Below are 10,449 nucleotides of genomic sequence, written 5' to 3'. Positions count from 1 at the left end.
TGCGACCATCCCAGCGCAGCCCGCCGCTCACCTGGGCCGAGGTCTCGCCCCCAGGCGGAGCGCCACACAGCTTGGCCAATCAGCGCCCTCTCCAGGGGCGTGGTCTCGGGGTCCAGGTGCCCCTAGAGCTCCTCCGATGCTAGGATGCTAGGAAGACAGACACCCTCTATCTTTCCTCTTCTAAAGGAGGCGTGTTGAGGCTGGAATTTCTGTCCCTTGAAACCAAAACTCGGAGGACGGCCCCTTAGGGACTTATAGGTTCACGAACTGGTCGCCCCTCCTGGGCCGCGGTGGTACGGCCCGGAAGGTACCAAGGGGAGGACGGAGGGGGCTGCCGTCTGGGCTGAAGTGGTACCCCAGACGATATCGCGAGGGGGCGCCATCGCTCTCCCCCCCCCCCATCTGGGCGGAGGTGGTACAGCCCGGAAGGTGTCAAGGGGGAAAACCGCGAGGGGCGCCAGCCGAGGTGGTACGGCCCGGAAGGTACCAAGGCCGCGGGGATAGCCTTCGCTCCACCCCCGCCTGGGCTGAAGTGGTACAGCCCGAAGGGTGCCAAGGGGATGACGATGGGGGTCGCCGTCACCCAGGATCACCACCCCCGCCTGGGCTGAAGTGCTACGGCCAAGAGGGTGCCAAGGGGACGACAGCGGGGGAGAATCGACCAGCAGCGTGGCCCCTCCACCGGCTCAGCAGCGGCGGCCGAGAAGCCCAGACGCTCAGGACACAGCGGAACGAGTCCCGCGGGCCAGCGGGGAACCGTGGCTGGTTTCCGTCGCGTCACTTCCAGCTCATGGCTTCCGGGGCCGGTAGTGGCACTTCCGCCCCGCTTCGCCCCGCCCCTGTCCCCGCCCCACCGGCCGCAGGGATCGGGGTGGGGGTGGGGTCTGTTTGGGGCCCGCCCACCGGGCCCGACCCGCAAGGTTTCGCGCGGGGAGCCGCAGTCGCCGAGACGTGGGCGGGTCGCCGTGTGGAGGCGGGGGCGACGGGGCCCCGGGTGACCGCGTCTTCCGCCCCGGCGCGCTGAAACTCCGCCCGGATGCGGCTGCGGGTCCCGGTGCACGTCCCCGAGGCTGCGGGGCCCGCGCGGCGTCTAGCCCGGGGACTTCTCGGTGGGTGAAGCGCTGAATTAAGCTGGCGGGGTGGGTCGCCTGCGGGGGTCGCCCTTTGCGTCTGGGCCGAAGTTCCCCCCACTAGCCACCTCCCTTCCCCGGCCCAGGACCCTCTGCGGGCGCGGCCGCTGGGCCACCCCAGGGCCTTGGCACGCGCGCGCCTGGGCGTCCGACACCGCCGGGGGGCACAGTCCCTCGCGCCTTCACGACCGGTCCGCTCCTTCAGCGTCCACCGCATGGAGTTCCCGCCCCACCTCGCAGGTGTCCGCTCGGACCCCAGGCCTCCACGGCCGGCGCCGCGTTCCCGTCCCGGGTCCGCACGGCGCCTGAGGCGGGGCGGCTGGGCACAGGTGCGGCGGGGCTTTGGGGTCTCCGGAGCGGGTGGGGGGAGCCGCGCCCGGGTCGTGGGGGTGGGCTGTCAGAGGCGGGATGGGGGGGCACAGGGTCGGGTGTCCTTGCGTTTTAGCCCCCCCTCCCGCCGATGCCCCCCCGAAGTGGGGCATGGCCTCCGAGCGGCAGGTGCAACCGCTTCCGAAAAAACCGGGTAAAGATGCTCCGTCCGATCCGGAACCAAAGGGCGCGATCGCCCGCAGATTCATTGCAGTTGGTGTCTTTCTATGCAGGATTTTAGAAAACTGGAAATTATATAATGACCAACATCCTGCCGGGCGCTTGTCCTAGCGGACTGTTACTTTGTAAATTGGAGTGGGAAACTCCCAGTCAGGCCCAGAGCTAAGACTTCATTGTAGTCCTCAGGTGACTTTCCTGTAGCGGGTTTTACGGGGCCTGTGGGGTCCAGGCAGTGCCCCCGCCCCACCGCCCCAAGCTCATCTTCTGAAGCCTTGAGGACCTTGCTCACCTACCGCTGCTGTATAAAAAAGAGAGAGAGAAAAAAAAACTGTTTAGAGGCAGACTCTCTGTTTAGTGGCTTAAAGTTCGTTGTTTTTTAGTAGAGTGCAATGTACTTTACCAAAAATCTTTAAACCTGTAAGTAACATTGTAAAGCAGAATAAAACAATATTAAACAGCATGAAAAGGAACATTACTACGGGAGGGAATAGGAAAGTTTTTACATTACAGAAGTCCATTTTCTTTTTAAAGTTTTTTTTTAAATTGAAGTAGTTGATTTACAATGTTGTGTTAGTTTCTGGTGTACAGCAGTGATTCAGTTATACACACACATTCTTTTTCAGATTCTTTTCCATTCCATCACAGGTTATTACAAGATATTGATTGTAGTTCCCTGTGCTATATACAGGTCCTTGCTGTTAAGAAATCCATGTTCAGTGCACATAAATTAGAAAATGAAGAGGAGCCCAAATGCAAACAAAATGTGAAGGACCTGAGATTCTGCTCCCAGAGCTGGCCACAGTTAGTAACTTCGCCTGTGTTCTTCTGAACCATTTGTACTTTTTAAACGGGAACATACTGTGCAGAGGGCTTGTAACTCTGCTCTCACTTAATCTGTGACAAATCTATTTTTGTCAAAACTTGCAGGGCTACAGTGTCCCATTATGTGACAGGGTTTGTTACAAATTTCTTATCTGACACTTGGCTAGTGTCAGCTTCTTAGTCTTAAAAACAAAGCTTTTGAACATCCTTGTATGTACAATCTTGGGCCTTTGTTGGATTCTTTCTTTTTTTTTTTTTTATAAACTTATCCAGTGAACTTTATTTATTTATTTTTTTAAACATCTTTATTGGGGTATAATTGCTTTACAATGGTGTGTTAGTTTCTGCTTCATAACAAAGTGAATCAGCTATACGTATACATATGTTCCCATATGTCTTCCCTCTTGCGTCTCCCTCGCTGTTGGATTATTTCTTTAGGATAAATCCCTGGAGGTGGAATTTCTGAATTAGTGTATAAAATTTGTAGACTTTAAGTATATTTTGTCTAAACTGCCCTGCTGACAATTTGAACCAACCTAGATTTCCTCACCAGGCATTTGAGAACATCTTGAGTTGTTTGTTGGAGAACAGGGACTCTTGACCCCAGGCTGACAGGCCCTAGAATTTAAGGGTCTACGGAACTGGATGGGAAAGTTGACATCTTCATTTTCGCTAACCTCCACGCAAACTTCCCTTCGGTGGAGAATGTGCCGTGGTGGTCCTGCCCCCGCCCCCCCCGTTTCAGAACCAGGCACCCTCCCCGTGGGTCGTGAGCTCTCGCTGCAGGGCTGGCGGAGGCTGGGCCGTTCAGGCCGTGGGAGAGGGGGCTCAGCGCCTGCACGTGACGGAAGTGTCACAGGTGTGCTTCTCGCTACGTGTCGCTGACCTGGTTTCCTTTCAGTCCCACGTGTGCACCCTCTTCTGAAGACAGCTCTAGGCAGGAGTAAAGTTAAGAGTCAACCCTGGCCTCGTGAGCCACCTACTCCGTGCTGGGTGGAAAAGGCTACGTTTCGGTTCTTGTTATTTGTGCTATAATCTGAGAGGGCAATAATTCAGACCTTTGTCACCAGGGGCCTGGGCGGGGAGCAGTGCCCCACGAGCCCTGCGTTCAGCCCTGTCCGCCCTGTTTCCAGGCCGACCTGGAAGGTGGGGTCAGTTTTTCGTTGTCAGATCGGGGCCGCTGACCTTCGGTCTTTCGCAGGATGAGAATTGCTTCTTGTGGAGGCACCTGGAGTCACGGGGGCTGAGAAAGAAGAACGCGGGGTGCAAACACGAGCCGGAACTGGGGAGGGCAGCTGGGGTCTCGGCGGGGCTGGGTGAGCCGGACCTGCTGGGCTCTGGGCCGCTGACCCCCGGCCGCTGCCGGCCTCCATGTGCGATGCCCAGCACAGCCGCGCGGGGCTTCGCCGCAGCCGGGAGCGGGCCTTCTGCTCAGGATCGGCGCTGCGGCCGGTAATCAGTGGTAAGTGCTGCGGTCACGTGCCCGCCCACCATCCGGGCAGAGAGGGCCTGGCCGGCGGTCAGCCGTGGCTATTGCAGGACGTTTCTCGTCCTCACTCCTGGGCCAGGTCTACAGCACACGTTCATTCTCTGATGGGTGGCCGGTCGCACTTCCCAGCCGTCATGATGGGCACTCCCGCTCTGGACGCTCTCGCAGGACTTCCCTGGGGGAACCTCGAGAGTGGAAGTGCTGATGTGTAGGGTGCGCAGGCGCGTAGCTCTCAAGAGGCTGCCACGCCATTTCCGCAAGTGCTCGTACCAGCCGCCCCGTAGCCGTGTCTGGGGGCCTCTGGATCCGCACCTTCCAGCAGCTCTGGGTGTTGTCAGACCTGATGGTTTTTGGCAGTGGGGGTGGGTGGTGTGTCCAGCTCCCTGACCACTGGTGAGGTCGACCCCCGTGGTTGGACGTGACCTTGCCTCCCTCCCCGCATTCTCACCTTCTGTAGCCCCTCCCCTCAAGGCCGGCCTTCTAATGAGCTCCGAACAGCAAACCAGCAAACGAGAAGGGGACGAGGTTACAAAAAGACTCGGGCCTCCTCGGGCGCTTTCTCTCAGCCGTTCCAATGCCGACCAGGTGCCGGCTGCGGGCGGCCCCGCGGAGGGGTCTTCGCCAAACAGCTGGCCGGGAGTTGCGCGTGTGGGCTTGGAAGCAGGCGCCCCGGCCTTCGGGTGAGGCCTCGGCCCCTCCTGCCATCGTGACGGCCAACTGCCCAGCACAGCTGCTGCCAGAGTCCCGACCACAGAAGCTTGCGGGGTCGTAGGTGTGTCATTGCTCTGTGCCGCCGGGTGTGCGGTGCCGCGTTACACGGCGCTGAAGGGCTGGTAAGCATCCTCTCTCGTGCTTATCGGCCGTTTGGAAACGCTCTCCTGCGCTGCTGCTTTTGCCCACATTTCCTATTAAGTTGTAGGAATCCGTTCCCTCTCCTTTGTCACGTCCTAACTGCCTCCTCCAGGTTGTCGCTTTGTCATTTAGTGTGTTAATGTTACAATATGTTATAGTGCGTTTTGATGGCACAAAAGCTCTTAGTTTAGCCAACACAGTCTGTTTTATTTATATTTTCCTTTATGGGGATTGGTTTAAGATATTCTTTTTCAGGAGTTCGCTGCCGGTCCAGTGGTCAGGACTCAGCGCTTTCACTGCTGGGCCCGGGTTCAATCCCTGGTCGGGGAACTGAGATCCTGCAAGCTTTGTGGTGTGGGCAGAAAAAAAAAAAGACACTCTTTTCCTATACCAGGATCAGGAATATATTCTCTTACATTCTCCTCTAACCATAAGGGTTTACACAGCTGCATTTCACAGACAGGCTGCGCAGGTTCAAGCCCTGAACTGTGGCCAGAGGCCGTTTCTCCACTTCATGTGTCTCACACGGGTGACAGCGTCCCTCCGCAAGGGTCGTTGTGAAGATTCATTGAGTTAATATGTGTGAGATGCTCGGTCAGACCCTACCTGCTTCCTAGGAAGTGTTCTGTGGGTGTTGCTAATCGTTATTTGTCTAGAATTGTGAGATCAGGGTCCAGTTTGTTTTCTCTGGTGTGGATAACGGCCATCCTAGCATCAGCGACAGTGGCCTCCCTTTGCCAACGAGCCACAGCCCCACTCTGTCTTGGACCAGAATTCTGCTTGTGTGGAGTCTCTGGGCCTCCGTTCCAATTTGTTTACTTGTTTCTGCGCCGATGCAGCGCGTGACCTGGAATCCTCCTATCTGGACAGGCGCCTGCCCCTTCTCCTCCTTCTTCAAGGAAGTTTCCTGTCTTCTCCCCTTTGGACCTCCATCGGGTGCCCTTTGTTATTAACACGTACCTTGTAGGGATACACTTTGAGACTAAATGTTCTGTTATTTCTAAATTTTCACCCAGCCCGAGTCGACTGTTAGTGTGATCGTGGGCATGGTCGCCAAACGGAGACTTTCTAATTGCATCAGTCATCTGACTTTGTAACAGAAGGAAGTGCTTTCTCCTTTCCCCGTTGAGTGATCGTGGTGGATGTGTGGCTTCTAACCCTTTGCTATTATTTACTTTCTCTCTCAAACTGCATCCCTCACGCTGGCCCCTGTGTCCTTCTGATAAATCCCCATCACCCTAGGAGCCCTCCCTCTCCTGGCCCAGTTCCTGCCCCAGCCCTGGCATCAGCCGTTCCTCCAAGGAGGCTGGTTCAGCCCAGCAGAGAATGAGGCTTAGGAGCCGGCTGTGCTGCTGGGGGCGTCCCTGCCTCCAGGCCTCCCGGCGGGGGCGGGCAGCGTCCTGCACAGGCGTCCTGCGGCCACCCCTCCTTCCCCGCAGCGCACACCCTCGTCTGCCCCACCTCGCCTGCCTGGGGTGTCGTCTGGAGCCTGCGCGTGTTCTCCGCGCCGCTGGCGCAGTTACGGGCCGGCTTCCTGTCCTTCGCTCTTCAGTGGGATGACGTTCACCCGAGTGGTGGTTTGGTTCGGGCAGTTCTGTCTGTACTGCACGTTAGAGGTTTTAGAGATGTTATTGATTTGATCATTTTTGGTTCCAGAGGGTGTGAATGTTGAAAAGGTGCGTGGCGTTGGCAGGATCTGCGCGTTGTGGATGCTGTAATGGTCTGCAGCCCCTGGCCTGGTGTTCAGCCTCTGCTGTCCATCCTCCTCTCCTCGGCTTTCGACGGCTGCGTTTTCTCACCGTCAGATCTGCACCTGTGGCAGGGAAACTGCAGCGGTGCCGGGTTCAGCGCCTCAGGTCAGGGAGACATGGTGTCTCTGTCTCGTTCCTGGTGGTTCCCACTTTGGTGGCTCCGTGGAGGGGCATCCGCTCGTTTCTCCGGGGGGTAGAGCTGTGATTGACCCTGGTCACCCGTTAATACCTCGCAGGGGAATAGTCGGAGGACACCGTAGTTTCATTCAGCAGTGGGACGTTTCCTCTCTAGTCTTGCCATGTTTTCATCCCGCTGATTTATTCCTGACAGTTTCTTCGTCTGTTTGTCTGCACGACTGCATCCTGTCCATCTGTCCCTCCTGGAGCAGCCAGGAGGCTGCTCCTCCCCCACTGGCAGCCTGCGGGCCAGGTGGTCTCTGATCTTTGATCCTCACCTGTCCTCAGGCTGAGTCGTGGAAGCTTTTCTCCAGGGCGCCTTGCCTCTCCTTCTGGTGGCTGGGCCGTGGATGGGGCCAATTTGGCCCTTGTGGGCTGTGTCCAGAAGCAGGACCCCAGGTCACCTTGGTGGCTGCATCCTTGATGCCCACCACCTCGAGTTCCCCGTGTGCTTCTGGGGGCCTTCGGAGCCTCGGCGTCAAGTCCTGTCCTGAGTCGGATCTTCTTGGGAGCCCGGGGCCCCTGGTGAGATTTCCACTTCTGCCACCCTGGTCTTGATCCCCAGGGACCCTGTTCTGGTGACTCTCAAAGCAGCACGTCCTGCTTGCCGGTGGGCACTCGGCTCCCCCTGCCCCGTCTCCTGCCTTGGCTCAGCTCCCAGGGCACTGAAGGGTGACCAGAAGCTCGGGGCTGCTCAGCTGCTTTCTCCGTCAAAGCCTCTCCTTGGGGCCCTGATTTCTGTCCTCAAGGTCTGTCCCGTGCCTGTTGAATTCCCCAGAGAAGGGTCTTCTGGCGTCCGGCCTGGAGGGCCACCCGCCCTGGTCTCTGCTTTCCCTGCCACCTCAGCCTCCATCACAGCCCAGGGGCCTCGTTCACTGCCTGGTCTCCGCGGCTTCTCTGGAGTGGCCCCTCCTTATTCCAGCCCCCCGGCCCCACCCCCGGAGCCGCTGGAGGAGCCCTCCAGGCCTCAGAGCCCCATCGCCTGAGGAAGCAAAAACAAGCAAACAACTAGGAACCCTGGTGTGACCTGGGGAGTCTTGTTGAGAGGGAGCAACACAGGACCGTCCGTTCCCAAGTTGATTTCATTTGTTTGTTTGTTTGTTTGGGGGCTGGGCCACGAGGCTTGCGGGGATCTTAGTTCCCGCACCCCCGGGCCACTGCGGTGAGAGCGCAGAGTCCCAACCAGTGGACCGCCAGGGAACTCCTGTGATTTCACTTTTTAAGACATTCAAAGTCCTTGTTCTGACTCCAGAGGCATTTGGACTCCTTCCGGAAACTACACACACGGAGGTTGCCGACCCCTCCTGCTGCACGCGAAAGCGGGGGTGGGGGGGGTCTGCCTGTCCCTTGGCTGTCGCGTCCTCGGTCACCAGGCTGGGTGGGCTGCTTGTGGGCTGTCGATGGTCAGGAAGAGGTCACGCACTGGAGGGAGCCTGAGCATCCGTCCTGGGCTCCCTGGGCCCTGCTCTGGATGCAGTGGACAACAGTGCTGGTCTGTGATGGAGCGCCTGCTGCCTTCCAGTCCGGAACCTGCGGGAGGACACAGAAAGCTCCTGGCGCCACCTGAGACCAGGTCACCAAGGGCAGATGGTCCGGGAGGCTCTGGTCTGAAAAGGCATCTGTCTCCCCAGGTGCTGCCTGGCTCTTCTTCATGTATAAATCCTCAGCTTTCGGAACGGCCTAGAAAACAGCGCGACGCCCGCCATGCTTGCCCGCTTGCGTCCCCCGTCCTCGCGGCCCAACCCAGACCCACCCCCCCGCCAGCTTGAGTTCCCAGTTCTTTGCTCTTAACAGCACTTTTTGTGCTTTTATTTCTAATGATACGTTGTGTCTGGACACACTTAAGTGCACTGGTGGCGCTGTGTCGTGTGTCTCCTTCCGCGACTCGGCCTCAGCACTTCCGATGGCTGTAAGGTTTGCCCATCGCCCGTGTGCGGCTTCCCTCTGCCCGCTGGGGGCGTCCATCCCCACCCGCTGCCATCTGCATCCCTGTTGACAGGCGCGTAAGTTCTGTTTGGCTTTTGTTTTGCTGCTGGCAAAAAAGTGCCGCGTTGACCCCATCTGACGGACGCTCTGTCCCCGTGCCATCCCGGCCACGGGCTCTGCTGACTCTTTCTTACGTTCCCTGTCACTTGCGGTGACTCCTGAAAGGTCCCATCCCCACCGTTTTGGTCTGAATCTGTTTGCATCTGTGCTGCCACTTGCTTTCAGCCTGGGACAGTCGGGAGGCACTGGAGCTTCGTGTGCTGGGTGGGCGGGGGTGTGTGTGTGATGCATTCTGCTTCTTCAGAGGCCGCCAACACCCTCCACCCTCGGGGCAGATGGGGCAGAACCTCCAGGGCGGGTAAGGGTACAGCCCAGCACGATGACCTCGGGGGGTCGTGGGTGCCCCGTGGGCGCAGACCCAGCAGAAACACAAGGAACGACCTGCACAGGACGGACGTGGCGGACGGTCCGGTGCCCGGTGTGGTCAGCAGTGGGGATGAGTCCCTTGTGGCTTGTTCATCCAGTGAAATACCACACCGTCACCAGGTGAGCGGCAGCTGTGGAACTGCACGGACCCGTCTTTGTTTCAAAGCAGCTTCTTGTTGAGGAAGGAGAGTGGGCGCCCCAGGGCCTCGGGGCTCAGCGGCGGAGCTCTGGCGTCGGGCCAGAGCTCCTTGAGCTGCAGAGAAGGAGGTGGAGGCCCGGCTGGCGGTGCTGCCTGGGAAGCTGTGAGTTTCCCAGACGGAAACCGAGTGGAGAGAGTCGGGGGAAGCGCCTGCACCTTGCCTCCAGCCTCGTTTTGTGACGAGAGAGAGAAAAGGCGATGGGACCCTCCCCCGGGGCTTCTGGAGCATCACCTCACAAACAGGTTTGCTTTTGGAGCCTCAGCGGTGGCGTCGGGGCTTGTGTGACACACACCGGGTCAGGGGCTCTGAAGAGAGGGGCTTGGCACCGTCGGTGGGCCTGACGGGGGCTCCCTTGAGAGGCAGAGCCCCCGCGGCCAGTGGGAGCTGTGCCCTGGGGGGGCCCGGCTGCAGGTCTGGGCATCCAGACGGGGTCAGCCAGGGGCCCGGGGGTGGGGCGCCATCTCTCTGCTCTCGGGGATCCCGAGCCACACACGGGCTTTGTTCCTGTGTTTTCCGTCCACCCGCAGCTGGGCCCCTGTTCCCAGCTGGGGGGCAGCACGGGCTCCCCATACCCCCGCTAGGCCACAGCCGGTCCAGCCCACGGAGGTGCAGCTCCCAGCAGGGTGTGGCCCAGAGAGGACGGCGGGACCGGGCTGGGAAGAGGAAGGAGGACGGGGCGTTAGCAGAGATCTGGCCCCGTCAGCGCCCAGAGAGCTCGAAGGGCTCGTGTGTATCGCGGGGGCAGTGGGGGCCCACGGGAGGACCACGTGCATTCGTCGTGGTCTGGGGTGCGTTTGGGGAGCTGCCCTGGTGTCCCGAGGGTCGGGGTGCATGTCAGGCCTGGGTGCCCACCGGGACCTGGTGCTGCTGAGCTTGTGGGGTGACCGAGAGCACTGGGTGGACACGGGGAGCTGGGGGGCTGCTCAGCCAGGAGCCTGGCTTCAGGTGGGGTCAGGGAGTCACAAGTCCATCTGGGTCACGCATGCCTGGAAGTTAGGTTAAAGCACGACGGGCGCCCCCCGAATGTCAGCATCGGAGGGACGAGGACATAGGCAGCCAGCTTGGCT

This window comes from Phocoena phocoena, chromosome 1, assembly GCF_963924675.1.
Source record: "Phocoena phocoena chromosome 1, mPhoPho1.1, whole genome shotgun sequence".
Lineage (NCBI taxonomy): Eukaryota > Metazoa > Chordata > Mammalia > Artiodactyla > Phocoenidae > Phocoena > Phocoena phocoena.
The sequence above is the reverse complement of the archived record's forward strand: the minus strand, read 5'-3'. Positions refer to the sequence as shown.